Source organism: Paramisgurnus dabryanus, chromosome 24, assembly GCF_030506205.2.
Source record: "Paramisgurnus dabryanus chromosome 24, PD_genome_1.1, whole genome shotgun sequence".
Classification (NCBI taxonomy): domain Eukaryota; kingdom Metazoa; phylum Chordata; class Actinopteri; order Cypriniformes; family Cobitidae; genus Paramisgurnus; species Paramisgurnus dabryanus.
Window position 1 is genome coordinate 6,122,691 of NC_133360.1, and position 16,388 is coordinate 6,139,078.

At 38.3% G+C, this 16,388-nt stretch overlaps 1 protein-coding gene across 11 annotated transcripts in view; it reads left to right on the plus strand.

Moving 5' to 3' along the window:
- Positions 1 to 268: 268 nt before the first annotated feature.
- The window catches only part of ptprsa (protein tyrosine phosphatase receptor type Sa), a 233,349-nt gene continuing 217,229 nt past the window's right edge, over positions 269 to 16,388 (plus strand). For all 11 annotated transcript variants that reach the window (XM_065244402.1, XM_073813439.1, XM_073813437.1 and 8 more), the window contains exon 1: positions 269 to 494. The gene's annotated coding sequence lies outside the window, so the exon portion shown is untranslated. The remainder of the gene's footprint in view (positions 495 to 16,388) is intronic.

The window sequence follows — 16,388 nt, forward strand, 5'->3', positions numbered from 1 at the left end:
TAATATAATTTTTAAAATAAATATTTTTTTGTTTAGATTTAGTGACTAAAATATAATCCTTGATTTATCAGCGAGGTAACGGTCTTATTAAAAGGCGTGGCCAGTGTCATCGCGTCGTGAAATGAGGCGGAGTCAGAAAAACGTCCTGTCAAGGAGGGGCGGAGTTTGTGTGTCAGTTCACCACCACCGCGAGAGAGAGGGAGTGGGCGTGTCCATGACGTCACCCTCCAGCTCTCCTCCGCGCGCGGGTTCGTGGTTTCTCCTCAGCGGAGCTTCAGGATTCAGACGTGCCGAGCGAGCTGCATCGCTATCCGGGGGATTTAAAGCGTTATTCACCGCTAACCACACCCGGAGCTCTCTATATCTCCCTGGATCTGCTCTCTCCTTGGATTATAATTATTATTCATTCTTTCAGACCATCATCGTGAAGATGTAAAGGGGTTTTTGCGCCTGCTGAATACAGACGAACACAGGAACGCGCTCGTTTAAAGAAGGTAAAAGCGGTTGAATTTGACATTCATCACTTAATGTTGATTCTCACGCATCGTTGGCAACAGACATTATATTTTTCCCACTTCAGGTAAAGAGCGTTTGAATGACTAAACGCATGGTGAATGTGGTACCCCCGTGCGCATTTTACGCTTAGGGCGCGCGTTTGCGCATTGAAAAGTGGTCAGGTTTGATCAATTTTAAGAGTTTATGAAAGACTTGTTGGGTTTTATTTGCAATACTCAGTCCGTGGGACAGTCAACCTGCTAAAACCAACGACCCTGCGCGTGTAAAGTGAGAACTGATGCCACCGCGCGCAGTGCCAACCTCACATATCGCGTTTCGAGATGAAAGCGAATTGCCTTTAACGAATTGATAATGAAAGTGTTCCCTATGTGTTTCATCATACCAATTTGTCTATGCAAGCTAAGACTGTCTGTGTCGGATGCGAGGATGTACATTGCATTGGTACCCTTTGATCCGCGCGTACGGAGCATCACTCTTTGCCTGCGTTCAAGAAAGGCTGTTTCATACCCACCTGCTGTAAACTAGTAAAAACGATTTATTTCATGCCATTGCATTGTGATTAATATAATATAAGTATGTAGATGGTCGCTTAGTAGATCATTTCATCTTTTTGCGAAGAAAGAAATCGTTTACTTTAAACTCACGCCACGCGCTTTCATTCACATTGTGAATCAGTTATTAATGATTTTATGACAGAATAGTGATTGTCAATCAAGTGTGTTGTTTAAAACTGATGCGATCTGATGTTAAGCTTAGAGATCTTAAATGATGGAGATGATGGAGTCCACACATGCACCTGTTATACCGTCCGCGTCATCTCAGAATGTGTATGAATCAGTTCGTACGTGATATAAAATATGCATTAGATGAATAAAAAATGCACTGGATTTATCTTATATTTCTTTTAAAATGTACGTCGATGCACTTGACATTTCAGATTAGTACGGTGTATGATTAATATGGATTTCTCAGTCATCGACTCGATCGAAGTTTTACATTTGGTGTCCTGCTACAGTATCTTAAATATTTGGTTGTATCCATAAGCGATCATATAAAGTGCCAATTGATACAAAGATGTCATCTCTGCGTCTGTATGGCTAAAAGAGTATTTAAATGCATGTGTTATTATTTACTAAATGTGATGTTGTGCTACTATATAGGCTATGTTTAAAATCTTTGCATAATAATGAAGATATGGTTTACTGTGGTTTTCAGCAGTCTACAGGAACTGGGTATGAACGAGCGCTGTGTTAGTACAAGATGGGGCGTGGCCGTAAAGTCAAAGCCACACCCACTTTATTGGCAGATATCAGAATTTTACATTAAGTGCACGGTTCCATATGAAGTGCAACAATCCATATTATATCTTTTTTTATTTAATCTCTCTCTATCTCTCTCCCTCTCTCACTAAGAATCCATCCAACCATTTATGGCATCTATTTAAAGATATATATGGAGATGCTACTCTATGTTCCACAAAATACTACCTAGCACCACACCTTTAACATCAAATCATTCTTTTGCCGATTCGACTGATGTTGTGATTTCGTATGAATATTTTGTTTGGGATGTTTCAGTCCACGTATAGACTGCAGGTCGTAGCCAAAGGCTGTAAGAGAGGAATCAAGTGCGCTCGTAAGTTCCATTCACAGCACTCAGGCCTGGTTATGTAAACACTCAAAGCTCTCGGATGTTCAGAGGCAATGAATGCACTTGTCGGATTTGTCTTAGATTTCCAGCGAGTTCCCGGCGGCAAGCACTGGGTTGAATACCTGTCATTCCTTATGTATGAAAACGGCTCTCGTCACCGCATGAATGGACATTGTGTTATTTACGGGCATGTCCCCGGGGCCCTAAGTCACTCCGAGCTTTGACGGATTGATCAGAATTTTTATATCAACAAGAGCCTCTGTTAGTACTGATATATATACAGTTTTATACAGTAAGCTAGTTAACTCCTTTAGTTACAAGGCAACCAGTCATAAGGGTCCATTTTATTGACATTGAGAATTATACAACATCAAAAAGCTGAATATATAAACTTTCCATTTGCCTGAGATACAACTATTTGAATATTTGCAATTGCAATCTGTGGGTGAAAAAAACATTAAATTCAAGAGTTTTTGTATTTTTTGCTGTGTGTAAGACCTTCATCGAGACTATCTGAGTATTTTAGGTATTTCATTCAGACAAAACTCACACTTGCCGGGAGCAGCAGGATGGAGATACGCTGTTTTGTTCTGTAATGGGCATCACCTCTGTCTGTTTCCAGCCACCCTTGTTTTGAAAAGACAGATCGAGGGCTGTTGTAGGAGCCTGGGGTGCTTGGGCTGATAAGGATGGGTGCTTTTCATGAGCTGTTTAAAAGCAATGCTTGCTTTCATGAATCTATGACACAGCCCGCTGTAAAATACCCAGTTAATGACCAGTAAGAGGGGATTATGGGGCATGAAACAATGCACACGTTCGTACACACATCTTATAGCGGAGTGAACCGACTCTATCTTAAGACAGGATAGTGTATAAATACAGTAAGTGTTTGTTAATGCCATTGTGTTAATGCTCTTCAGCAGGAGTAATGCAGTTTTACTGAAACCTCTGTAGCACTTTGAAGTGCTTGGTTATGTGTGTTGGGTTTAATATTGGTTAGTTGGATTGAATAGCTATTAGGGATTTTAATAGTTAAACGTTGAAATTTAGCATGTAACTCTTCTCACACCGTTTGTGGACACAAAATGTACAAGCCACATAGAAATGGGGCGCCAATACAGAACACCTTAGCAACTGCATAGCATGACCCTGACAACAGCCCAAAGCAAATCAACCATATAGAAACACTCTTAACAATCATTCAGAACACCTTAGCAACCCCATAAAAATGCCCTGACAACCACCCACACCATAGCAATCACATAAAACAATGTAACACTTACTCAGAACCCCTTAGCAACCCCCTGGCAACAACCCACATCAAAGTAATCCCATAAAAATAATGTAACAATAATCCGGAACACCTTAGCAACTCCCTGGAAACCACCCACACCAAAGCAATCACATAAAATATTGTTACAGTCACTCAAACACCTTAGCAACCCCATAGCAATGCCCTGGCAATCACTCACACTAAACAAACCACATAGATATACATTTACAGCTACTTAGCAACTTCATATCAACACCCTGGCAACCATGCACACCAGAGCAACCACATGAAAATACCTTAACAGCCACTCAGAACACCGTAGCAACCTCATAGCAACACCCTGGCCGCCACCCACAAAATACCTTAACAGCCACTCGGAACACCTTAGAAACCTCATAGCAACGCACTGGCAACCCCCACACCAAAGCAACCATATAAAAAACATAAAGATGATCAAAACACCATACCAACTAAATATAGATATGCCTTGGCAACCACCCACACAAAAGTGACCACATTAAAAACCTTAACAGCCTCTCAGAACACCTTAGCAACTCCATAGCAATGGCCTGGCAACCACTCACACCATCTTAGAACATCTTAGCAGTCTCAAAGCAACATCCTAGCAACCACCCACACCAAAGCAACCACATAAAATATTGTTACAGTGACTAGAACACCTTAGCAACCCCATAGCAATGCCCTGGCAACCACTCACACTAAAGAAACCACATAGATATACCTTAACAGCTACTTAGAACATCTTAGCAACATCATATTAACACCCTGGAAACCATGCACACCAGAGCAACAACATGAAAATACTGTAACAATTACTCAGAATACCTTAGCAACCTCATAGCAACGCCCTGGCCGCCACCCACAAAATACCTTAACAGCCACTCAGAACACCTTAGCAACCTCATAGCAATGGCCTGGCAACCACTCACACCATCTTAGAACATCTTAGCAATCTCAAAGCAACATCCTAGCAACCACCCACACCAAAGCAACCACATAAAATATTGTTACAGTGACAAGAAAACCTTAGCAACCCCATAGCAATGCCCTGGCAACCACTCACACTAAAGAAACCACATAGATATACCTTAACAGCTACTTAGAACATCTTAGCAACATCATATTAACACCCTGGAAACCATGCACACCAGAGCAACAACATGAAAATACTGTAACAATTACTCAGCATACCTTAGCAACCTCATAGCAACGCCCTGGCCGCCACCCAAAAATACCTTAACAGCCACTCAGAACACCTTAGCAACCTCATAACAACGCACTGGCAACCCCCACACCAAAGCAACCACATCAAAAACATAAAAATGATTCAAAACACCATAGCAACCACATAGAAATGCCCTGGCAACCACCCACACCAAAGCGACCACATTAAAAACTTTAACAGCTGCTCAGAACACCATAGCACATCGTAGCAACCCACTGGCGACCCCCCCAAAAATGCACACATATAGAAATACCCTAACAACCATTCAGAACACCTTAGCAACCACATCAGCAACACCCAGCATCATGAGCATGTAGGAAATGATTAAATCCAGTGAATATGTTCAGAATATTTGTTTCACGTTCCTCACAGCCTCCGGGTAACATCATTTGTATTCTGGGATGAATTATGAACGTTTGAGGAATGGCGTGTGCCGTATTAAGTGGCCGAAAGGTGCAGATGTTTCGGCTTTTGTTCTGCATGATGGGTGTTTAAAAGGTTTCATCTAACCTTAAATTATACCCGGATATGATGAATCATTTTTCAAATCTACAGTGACAGCGGAAGACATCTGGATGCTTAAGTGAGACTTTAAAATGTTTTACTGCATTAAATGACACTTAAGGTATTTCATTGTTTAAGGGTTAAATATAATCATAAAATATAAGCATATTAGACTTGATGTGATGAATAGATTTACTGAATAAACCTTAAAGAAAGTATTTTATGCAACTTTATGCTCATCAAATAGTTAATATGCTGATGCTGAACCAACACCTTAGACTTCATGCGTTCACAAAAAATCACCAGCTCATTAAAAGTCATTGCATAAATATTTCAGTCAAGTAGTTTTAGAAAAATTCAAGCACTTGCCTTAATATTTTATTTAATGCACTGACTGTGTGACATTTTTAGTGTATATACAGTATTTGTGTTAGCTCATCATAATGTTCACAATGCAACGTCCCAGTTGTTCCTAAATTTTATCTTGTATAGCATTGCCAGGAAATCCTCAGTACTGTACGTTTCCGAACCTGACATTTTAATGGGTCTGATGTGTGCGTGCACTTACACAGCGGACCCTGCAGGATGCGGTGGGTGTGTTTTTAAGAAATATGGGCTTCTGTGTCACGCTAGATGGATAAAGTACGTTTCGCTCTTCCGGGAGTGCAACAGCTCCAGGCGTATCCAGGTTGAGTTGTAGTTTAAGGGTCAGCAAGACCAAGAAGGGAATAATTATCCGGGAAAAATGTGTCATCGCGTTTCGAGCGGCTGGGTGGTAATTTTGTAGGTGCTTTGTCTTGAAATCCTGGTAATGGCCAATTTGCATACTTATGTTACACACTACAACGGACATGCATGAATACGTACAGCGGTATTTCGTATCACCATTCAGACACCGGATCAGCGCACTACGATTTAGGACACTAAGTAAATAGTATGCACATGCTTTATGGTTGGGTAAAATATTGACAAACTCCAACCTAGAAAATAAATGTCCATTGGTTTTTCCATATTTTAGGTAGAAGAACCATTTTGGTTTCCCCAAAGAACCAAAAGGTCTTCATTTCTTTTATATGTTGATGGCAGATCGCTTTAGTTAATAGGTGATGATAAACATCTCATCGTATAGCACCTAGACAGCGTGGTTTGCTTCATTGACTGCTCACTGTATCAGTTTAATGTGTTTGTGACTCATCTCAAAGGTCAGATGGAGACAGGGTCAGATAGACGAATAATGGCGTACCTCCCACAGGTCTGCGTTTACACACCTTTCAGAAGGCGCCCGCCGAGGAGGAGGCCCGTCGGGTCATAAACCTTGAAGGTCACACGACATTTCATTTCTCTTCCCACCCGGTTGGCATGCTGAGATGATTCTCCCGTTGAGGTCTTCTGAGGTTAATGCATCTGGACAAACAATGCAAAGCATCTTTTTTGTCTGTCAGGTTGTCGCTGACATAATATCTATGAATGATTCATCATTATCTCATGTTTAATTGAGTGAATGGAGACAGTGGGGTTTCCAGTGATATAAGATAGACTCGGATGTTTTATCTCGTGAAATATGTTTATGATATATCCACTCCTTACATCTTTATTGGTCTGATCTGCAGTAATCGGTTTAAAACGCATGAGATTGCCATATGGGACCTGCAGACGGGCTTTTGTGATGGGGATATGAATACTGTATGAAGGCTTATGGGGTCTTAAGCATTAGAGGCACAAATCCAAATCTCTTTGTTGTAGGAACTATAAGATATACTCTATAAAATCAAGTAATTTGTTATAAGATAATCAGGCTTAAAGGTGCAGTGTGTAAATTTTAGCGGCATCTAGTGGTGAGGTTGTGAATTGCAACAAACGGCTCAGTCCACTGCTCACCCCTCGCTTTTGAAACATATAGAGAAGCTACTGTAGCCACCACCGAACAAACAGATCAATGTCGGAGACAACTTAGTAAAAACGTTTGTCCGCTAAGGGCTTCTGTAGAAACATGGCGGCCCAAAATAGCTTCCATGTAAGGGGAACCTCTGTGTATGTAGATAAAAACATCTCATTCTAAGGTAATAAAAACATAACGGTTCATTATGAAAGGTCTTTATACACCCTTGATAATATAGTTTTGTATATTATTTTGCATTTCTGTCAAGATATCCTTCTTAAGATTACACACTGCACTTTTAAAATGACCAGACTTTTATTTAGTTATGGTAAGTGTGTTTATTAATAAATTGTAACCAACTTCATGTTTCTGTAGCTCAATTGGTGGAGCCAAATATCTAATTTGTTTGATTTTAATGTAATTAAAACAATAATTTTAATGTATAATTTTATAAATATTAAATTTCATCTTATTTCAAATTTCTCATTTGTTTTATTATAATGTAATTAAAACAATTATTTTATTGTAATTGTATATTTTGTAATTAAAATCTATTCATTTAAAGTTTATGTTAGAAAATAACCATAGACTGTATAAAACATGGACGTAGTGTCTGTGACATCAACCGTAGGTTTTTTGAAGCTGAGAGTGGGCGTAGCCGGTCGTAGCAATCTTGGACTACGTTTACATGTGAGCGGCTATTTTCATAATCAGACATTTCATAATTGGTTTCAAAAATAGCTTCATGCACACATGTCATTTTTCAGAAAAGTGTTTGTTGACCCATACCCGTGTATATATGCCATCAAGAGCACGCCAAACCTCTAGGTGGCGGTGTAACGAGAAGCTCAAACCCACGTAAGCCAATCAGAATCCCGAAAACAGCAACGAATCACGTCCTGTTCCTCTTTTGAACAAGGTCGCATTTTTGACGTAGGTCGAGCTCTGGCGCATACTGTGACGTTGGCTGCCTAAACATCCATTTGTCTCTGTTTACATGCAACCGTGTAACCAAAGATTTTCTAAATCTCCACTCTGGTCGGAGTTTTTAGAAAGAATCGGTTTCAGAGGCAAGTTCTCCATTTGCGTGTAAACGACGGGCGCAAACAAAGGGAAATGTCTCAGTTTTTCAAAATAACCATGTACGTGTAAACAGGGCCTTGGCAAACGCGTCACCGGGAGTGTCTCTCCCAGATAGCCGAAAATGGCCAAATAGGTGGAACGTGGGTGGAGCTGAGTGGACAGCATCGGCAATCCACCTGTCACTCAAGCGGCCACCCCATTAATTATGCAGAACTTTAAAATGATTAAAACAGATGAGTTACAAAAAAATCACCGTCCTCACAGTTGTCGTAAAGGGTAAAATAAGCTATATAGACCAGAATCACTATTTGTACCAGGCTGTAAAAATAGTATTTTCTGCTGTAAATTTGGCATTTTAACATGGGGGTCTATGGGAGCCAGCCTCTAGGGGCCCATTTATGAATTGCCGTTTAAGTCACATTCGTGTTGGCTTCATCAGAGAGATCGGAAGGTTGCCCCTCGAAAAAAATAATCAACCAAATAAACCATATAAATCAGGTTTTTAAACTATATTTATGTCCCAAAGTTGGGTATCATGGTTACATTTTATTTATTTTTTATTTTTAAGAGTATATAATTATATGGTCTATGTTTTTTATGGATTGTCTTGTATGTATAGATGGCTGAATTTCCTGTCTGCACAACAAATTTTCCTTTGGGCACTAATAATAAAGTAAAGTAAATAAAAGTAAAATAAATATTACAATCCTTAAAGGCAGGGTGCATGATTTTTGAAAAACACTTTGGAAAGGGAGTCGGGCTAAGTACCTTAACACACTTGTAGCCAATCAGCAGTAAGGGGCGTGTCTACTAACCAACATCGTTGCCTGGGTTGCGTATGTGTGGGGCGGGTCTATCAAATAAAGGTCCAGATTCTATTGGTGTAGGGGCGTTGATTTCAAATGTCAACATTGGCTTTCAGAGATCATGGACCTCACCTTTAAATCAGTAGAAAACTAGCCAACCCATATAATGTTTAGTTTTCTAAAGGTTAGAAAATGTTTTGGCTGTTCATTTGTTAAAAAAGCTTTTGGACTGTATTCGGCACTCTATTCATTGGAAGTGGCAGGTGTGTTTGTAGGACAGAATGGGAGAATATAACCGGATTGTCCGGGTCTGACGGTTGAGATGGAGCTGAATTCCAGCCTTTGTGACGGACATCAACTGTTATTGATCAGAAAGATTTGTAGCTCATGCTGCTCGACTCACCGTAATCCATTTCACTGACATCTGCGCTGGATGTATCATTGCAGGCCGGTTGGACACAATCCCCGACTATATATTACACCCTTATCTGCTTATCCCAAGCTTGAGAAGTGTGTATTCATAGAGAAATGAATCAGTTTTAGCTTTGCATATTTTACCCATAATGCCGTGCATTCGATCAGGGATTTGTCTAATGTTAGAGAGGACATACTGTATCTTACAAAAACATGTCTACTGTATGTCAAAATTCATCTCCAAAATTTAAAGGAAAACAAATATTAACTCTTTCACCACCAGCATTTTTATGATTTTCACAAAAGTTAAATGCCTTCCAGAAAATGTTCTTCTTTAAAACTCAAATCAAAAGATCAAAGCATAGACAGAGTTTTTACTGTTCTTGGATCAGTGGATAATTCAGTGTTTTATAAGTTGGGTAATAGCGCTACCTAGTGGATAATAGCTGAAGTATGGATTGCCGTAAAAACTCGTAATTGGCAGGGAAGCGTTTTCTCTTAATTGACAAGATAACTGTCAATGGCGGGGATAGAGTTAAGTGGTGGACTTCAAGTTTCAATAGCCAAGTCGGACATGTTTTGACTGTTACGTGCATTCACGTCTTTTGCAGTATCTCGCACATGAGCGCCAAATTTTAAGATGCAATGTCAAATTAAAAGAATTTCAACTTTTGCAAGCAACACAGCTCATCATGTCAGGTCTAGAACAGTGGACGAATCAGGAAGCCCCGGAGGCGGGACAAGCATTGCAAGGTTTTGTTTATAGTAGCAAGCTGGCATGACAATTTCCGTTATTCTTTCATGTTTTTTTCTGTTTTGTTTTTATTTTATTTTAACCAAGCAGGTTTTTTATTTAAATAAAAAGTGTCTTAAAATATGTAATCTGTTTTTAATTGGTGATGTTTATCAGTTTTAATAATAAACGACACTTTTAATTTAAGCTTTAGCTTTTCTTCCCACAATTGTATTAAAACCGAACCGTAACTTAAAAATCGAGGTAGGTATGGAAGCATGAATTTTGTGTACCATTACACCCCTACTGTATATCTATATGACAAATGAAATGAAGCCTAAGATTTTTGCATTGTGAAATTGTTGTAAAAAATTACAGTAATATTATGTGATATAATTTTTGTAAATAAGATCATTTAAATTTTTTGGGAGTACGGTAATAAAATATTGTTTATTGTTATGGAAATAATGCCACAATGCATCTTCATGATCCTAATTTCTTTTAATCCAAACCATATTTAACATTATGAATATTTTTATTGATATATGAAGAGCTCAGATGCAAAAGTTTCTTAACGCCAACTCAGTCAAAAATTTGATAATGATGTTAAACGAATGTTAACCGTATGTGTTGAATGTTAATCAACACATACTATGCATTCTTTAAATACTTTATCTTTAAATACAAATCTGCCTAATCCCAGCCTCAGACCATTCAGAAATACGTTTTTTTGCAGAATCCATTAAAAGTCTGATAAAAATGCGTATTAATAAGAAACCATGCCAGACGCACTTAGCAGGTTTTGCATCTAAACTCTTCATATATAAATATATTTTAATGTGAAATAATACCTGTTCTCGATAGGTTTTGTGATGTTTTCCTACTGAAGATCTCTAAAGGGATTTGAAATTCATTCGCTGTGCTGTTGTGCCCTGCGTCTTAAAAGCTTTTCAGTTTGGCATTGGTTTTCTGTAGGCTGTGTAATTCTCATTGTGCTTCTGTTTGCTCCGTTAGGTTCTTACTCTATTAACTGTAACAAGGTTTTCTTCCTCTGCTTCTAATGGCTTAGTAAGCATACAAGTGTAGTTATGTACCTATCAGTCAAAGTTAAAGCCCAACAGAGATGTTTTCATTTCCTCAGAGCCGCGCTATTTCCTTTCTTTACGCTTTATTGCGTCTCTGCGGATTTATAGTTCGTCCGGCGACATTGATTACGGATTTTAGTAATTGTTTTTTGCTCTGGTTTCATTAGCAGACTGTATTTCCCCTTAGAGTCGTTTTTCCAATCAGCCTCGGCCGCAGTAGCACTTAAACCAAACAAATACCTCAAAACAAACAAAAACGACGAATTGTCAAAGTGAACCGCAAGCTCATTTGCATATTAAAAATCGCTCGCGCTTTTTTAATTGAACACAATGAGTGGCACAATGCAGTTTAATGGCAGGGATGATTACTTACACATGGGGAATCTTTAAACAGACGCGTTTCAGGTGTTTTATCTTTCGTTTCATGTGAAATGAGGGAGTACGCTGGGAGGAATTTTAGGAATTTGGCTGCCTGTTGGTTTCCCCGCTTAGCTTCAGGTTCTGGAGTTTCGGAGAAAATTCCCAGGTGCACGACGGATGAAGGGTTGAGAACCTGCCAGCGTTTGCTGATGAATGAGATGAAGACTTTTGCCGATCCATGGGATATTTGATCTTCCTCAAGTCTTATTTCTTTTAGATTAGGAGTTGCGTTAACAAAATTCACGAATAAATCTGTTTCTGTTGATCAGTTTTGCCCTTATGGCCAACATGATCTTCCGTTTACTTTCATTCTCTTACTCCGAGTTTTTGTAGCTTTGTTAATGTCATCAATCCTTCTTGTAGCCGCTCACCCAGATGAAAGCTCAGGAGATCCGATGAAGTTCTCAGTTGATGTTTCTCTCAAAATTGCTTAAAGGGGACATTTCACAAGACAAGATGTAAAAAAAAACTGGTGTCCCCAGAGTACATAGGTGAAGTTTTAGCTTAAAAAACCATATAATTTATTATAACATGTTAAAATTGCCACTTTGTAGGTGTGAGCAAAAATTTGCCGTTTTTGATGTGTCCTTTAAAATGCAAATTAGCTGATAGTGGTTGGATAGTGCAGATTAAGGGGCGGTACTATCCCCTTCTGACATCACAAGGGGAGCCAAATATTAAGGACCTATTGTTTAACATGCTCAAAGAGAATGGTTTACCAAAACTAAGTTACTGGGTTGATCTTTTTCATATTTTCTAGGTTGATAGAAGCACTGGGGACCCAATTATAGCACTTAAACATGGAAAAAAGTCAGATTTTCATGATATTTCCCCTTTAAGAGAATGAAAAATAGAAACAAACAAGACATACGTTATAAAATGAATGTATGGTTATAATAATCTGGATTTGTGTACATTTGAGTTAATTTTGAAGTCTTTGCAGACTTGTGAAATCTGATTTCAGTTTGTGACGCTGTCTTCTTAAACTCTTTAAATTGAGATTTATACATCATCTGAATAAATAAGCTTTCCATTGATGTATGGTTTGTTAGGATAAGACCGAAATATCTTGGCCGAGATACAACTATTTAAAAATCTGGAATCTGAGGGAGCAAAAATATCTAAATATTGCGAAAATCGCCTTTAAAGTTGTCCAAATAAAATCCTTAGCAACACATATTACTAATGAATTTTTTTTATGTATATGGAAATGTATAAAATATCTTAATGGAATGTGATCTTAACCTAATGATTTTGGCATAAAAATATATATTTTTATACCATATTTTTTACCTATACAATGTTTTCTTGGATATCGCTACATATACATGTTCGACTTATGACTGGTACTGTGGTCCGGGGTCACATTTTTGAGAGATCTGGGTTTTATTTTTTTTTCTGGAAAAACACAAAGACTAATAAAGTTTCCATTCCCTGGGAAAGAAATAATTGAGATATTAAAGGTGCAGTGTGTACATATTAGCGGTATCTAGTGGTGAGGTTGCGAATTGCACCCAACGGCTCAGTCCACTGCTCAACCCTCGCTTTTGAAGCGCATAGAGAAGCTACGGTAGCCACCACCGGAAAAACATGTCATTGTCGGAGACAACTTAGTAAAAAAAGTTTTTCGGTTAAGGGCTTCTGTAGAAACATGGTGGCAGAAAATGGCGACTTCCGCGTAAGTGGACCCTCGGTGTATGGAGATAAAAACGGCTCATTCTTAGGTAATAAAAACATAATGGTTCATTATAAAAAGGTCTTTATACACCCCTGATAATATAGTTTTATAGTATATAATTTTGCATTTCTGTCAAGAGATCCTTCTAAAAATTACACACTGCACCTTTAAAGAGATCTCATCTGTGATTTTTCTGTATTATTGGTAGGTTTAATAGATTTCAGGACTGTGTTTTGTAAACATTAGTATGTTTGGATAGTACTGTGCTCCATGTTACAACTCCATTAATAAATGATATTTCATAGACGACAGTGGCCTAACAGTATTTTTGGCACGCCGTTTGTCACCCGAACTGCATTTGTCTGGGTTTTGCTGAATTGACAAAGCAATCAAAAGATGAGCAGGAGAGATTCTCAGGCGATAAGATCCATTAAACTGCTTTCTGTGCCACTGTCCTGATAGACAGAGAGGAAAAGACACGGACGGGTTTGTTTATTACGATAGGATGAGTTTTTAACTCCAGAGGAAACGGCTTCGGTTACATTCATATTATGTGACAGCTACAGTACAGAGAAAGTCTGGAACAAGTAAACAGTTTAAATAATAGTTGTAAAAAAATTATTCTTTTACATTTTGTGAAGTTTTGGTACATATATATTTTTGTGTACATAGCAGTAAATTGTTTTGTGTCTTTGATATCAGTGGCAACCAGTGACTTCTATTCCGAGGGGCAGGAATTCAAAATATGTGTCATGCGCAGTGTTGTGGGTAACGCATTATATGTAACATGCATTACGTAATAATATTACTTTTTTTGAAGTAATGAGTAAAGTAGGGCATACATTTTTAAATCTACACATTAATATTTGACTTTTTTAAGTAATGCAAGTTACTTTTCAGTTTAAATAATTTGATTAAAAAAAAAAACACTTGCAAGGCCTGAAAGAGATCAAGCCTTAGCCATGTAAGAAAACGTAATGCAAAAGTAACTTAAAAGTAACGTAAGTAAAGAAATTAGTTACTTTTTTGGGGAGTAACTTAATATTGTAATGCATTACTTTTAAAAGTAACTTTTCCCAACACTGGTCATGTGTGTGGCTCGTCATGTCAAAACATGACATGCCGAACACAAATTTTGACATGATGGGCTAAATACGCTTTGACGTTTCGTATCATGCGACCTCAAAAAAAAAACCTCCGTCACTGTTTAGGATAAAGTTAACAAAAGTTTTTTTGCTGACAGAGATTGTGTTACCGTTCTCAGTCCGAGTGGACGGCATAATTGACATAAACCGCACAATATACCGAAATCACAGAAATATCGCAAGATGTGCAAACGGCAATTTCCATATCCGAATACAAACAATTTTAATACTTAAAAGGTTGCGTATAGTCACAAATTTAGCAAAGAGACTGACGCATAAATGTTAGTGCTTGTGCGTCTTGTAACGTGTGGAAAATGATGAACGATCAGAAAGAATGTTAAACGTTTGTTTGTTAAACAAATTTTCAGTTTTTAGTTATATTTTAGTAAGTTTAAACTGATTTCACATCATTGTATTGCATATAATCAAATTTTTTAGCATGTTATCGCATATTGCATGTTTCGTCACTAACGTACAGCCCCAACGCAAACAAAACAGAGGTGCGAGAGACAGGCGCAAGATGCAAAATGTGCAAGATCTGGTTTCCACTAATTAAAAAAGTTTTTTCTTGTATAAGCTTACTTGTGAGCTGTGTTGCATTCCTTCAGCGACACGTACGAGGCATTTTAAGGATTTTCCTCGTACGGTTTGCGAGGAAAATGTCACGAATGACACCACATACGTTTTAAATACGTTTTTAATCCGTCAGGGTGGTTTTGTTCGGCACCTTCACAGGGCAGATGTGCATATTTGCAAGTCTAGTTATCTTCAATGTCACCCTTTCTTCTCAACCTCCTCCTCTTCTCTTCGCATCCCTTTTAGGTTCTCCTCTCTTTGAGGCTCACATCTGAAACCGACGGTTTTAATGAACCCCGATTAGAAACAGGGAAGTTGGATGCTGCAGTGATTTGGAAAGTCAGATACTGTAACATCACCATCAAAAGCATGGCTGTCAGACAACGTTAATTACATAACGCACAAACACAAAAGCATATGAAGCCATGAGTGGAGACTGTGGAGATGTTTGGGATTCGAGTGTGAAGCGTTTGCAGAGAGTCTCTGATGAAGTGTGAGGTTTGGCCTGGTTTTGTGTTCCTCGCCTTGGTTGGTATCCTGCTGCGCTCCCCTCTTTAAAGCCATGTCCCATTGATGCTCTCAGCTCCCTGCTATCATTGTTTTTACTTCAGTTCGGGAGAGCAATTACCAACATCAGAGACCCCACTGAATATTCACACATATTATATGCTTCAAGCAGTCATTATATGTGTATCGAAATAACACAAACGTGCATATGGCAATGGTTTGCAATAACTGAGTTATTTTAAAACGTCAAAATGTATTAGTAAACACTGGAGCGGTAGTTTTGCATACGTCATGCGTTAACTTTCAACGTAAATATGTAATACACAAGGTCGCGCTGGCGCATCACACGGCTAGTGCAAGATGAGAAGTTGTTTTAAAAGTACTTATTTTTTATTTCGTTAATACGCGTCAGAGATTAACTTTTTGAGCACCAAAAGCATCTTCGCTGTTTCATGAAATGAATATTGAATCACTATGGACACATGATGTAGCATCTAGGTACATTTATATCTATGGTTGTCGTTTAAAACACATGCATATGCTGCTTTCGTTAATATGCGTCAGAGATTAACTTTTTAGCACTAAAAGCATCTTCGCTGCTTCATGAAATGAAGACTGAATCACTATAGACACATGATGTAGCATCTAGGTACAGTTATATCTATGGTTGTCGTTTAAAACACATGCATATGTTGCTTTTGTTAATATGTGTCAGAGATTAACTTTTTAAGCACCAAAAGCATCTTCGCTGCTTCATGAAATTAATATTGAATCACTATTGACACATGATGTAGCATCTAGGTATATTTTTATCTATGGTTGTCGTTTAAAACGTGTGTGCTGCTTTTGTTAATATGCGTCAGAAATTTACTT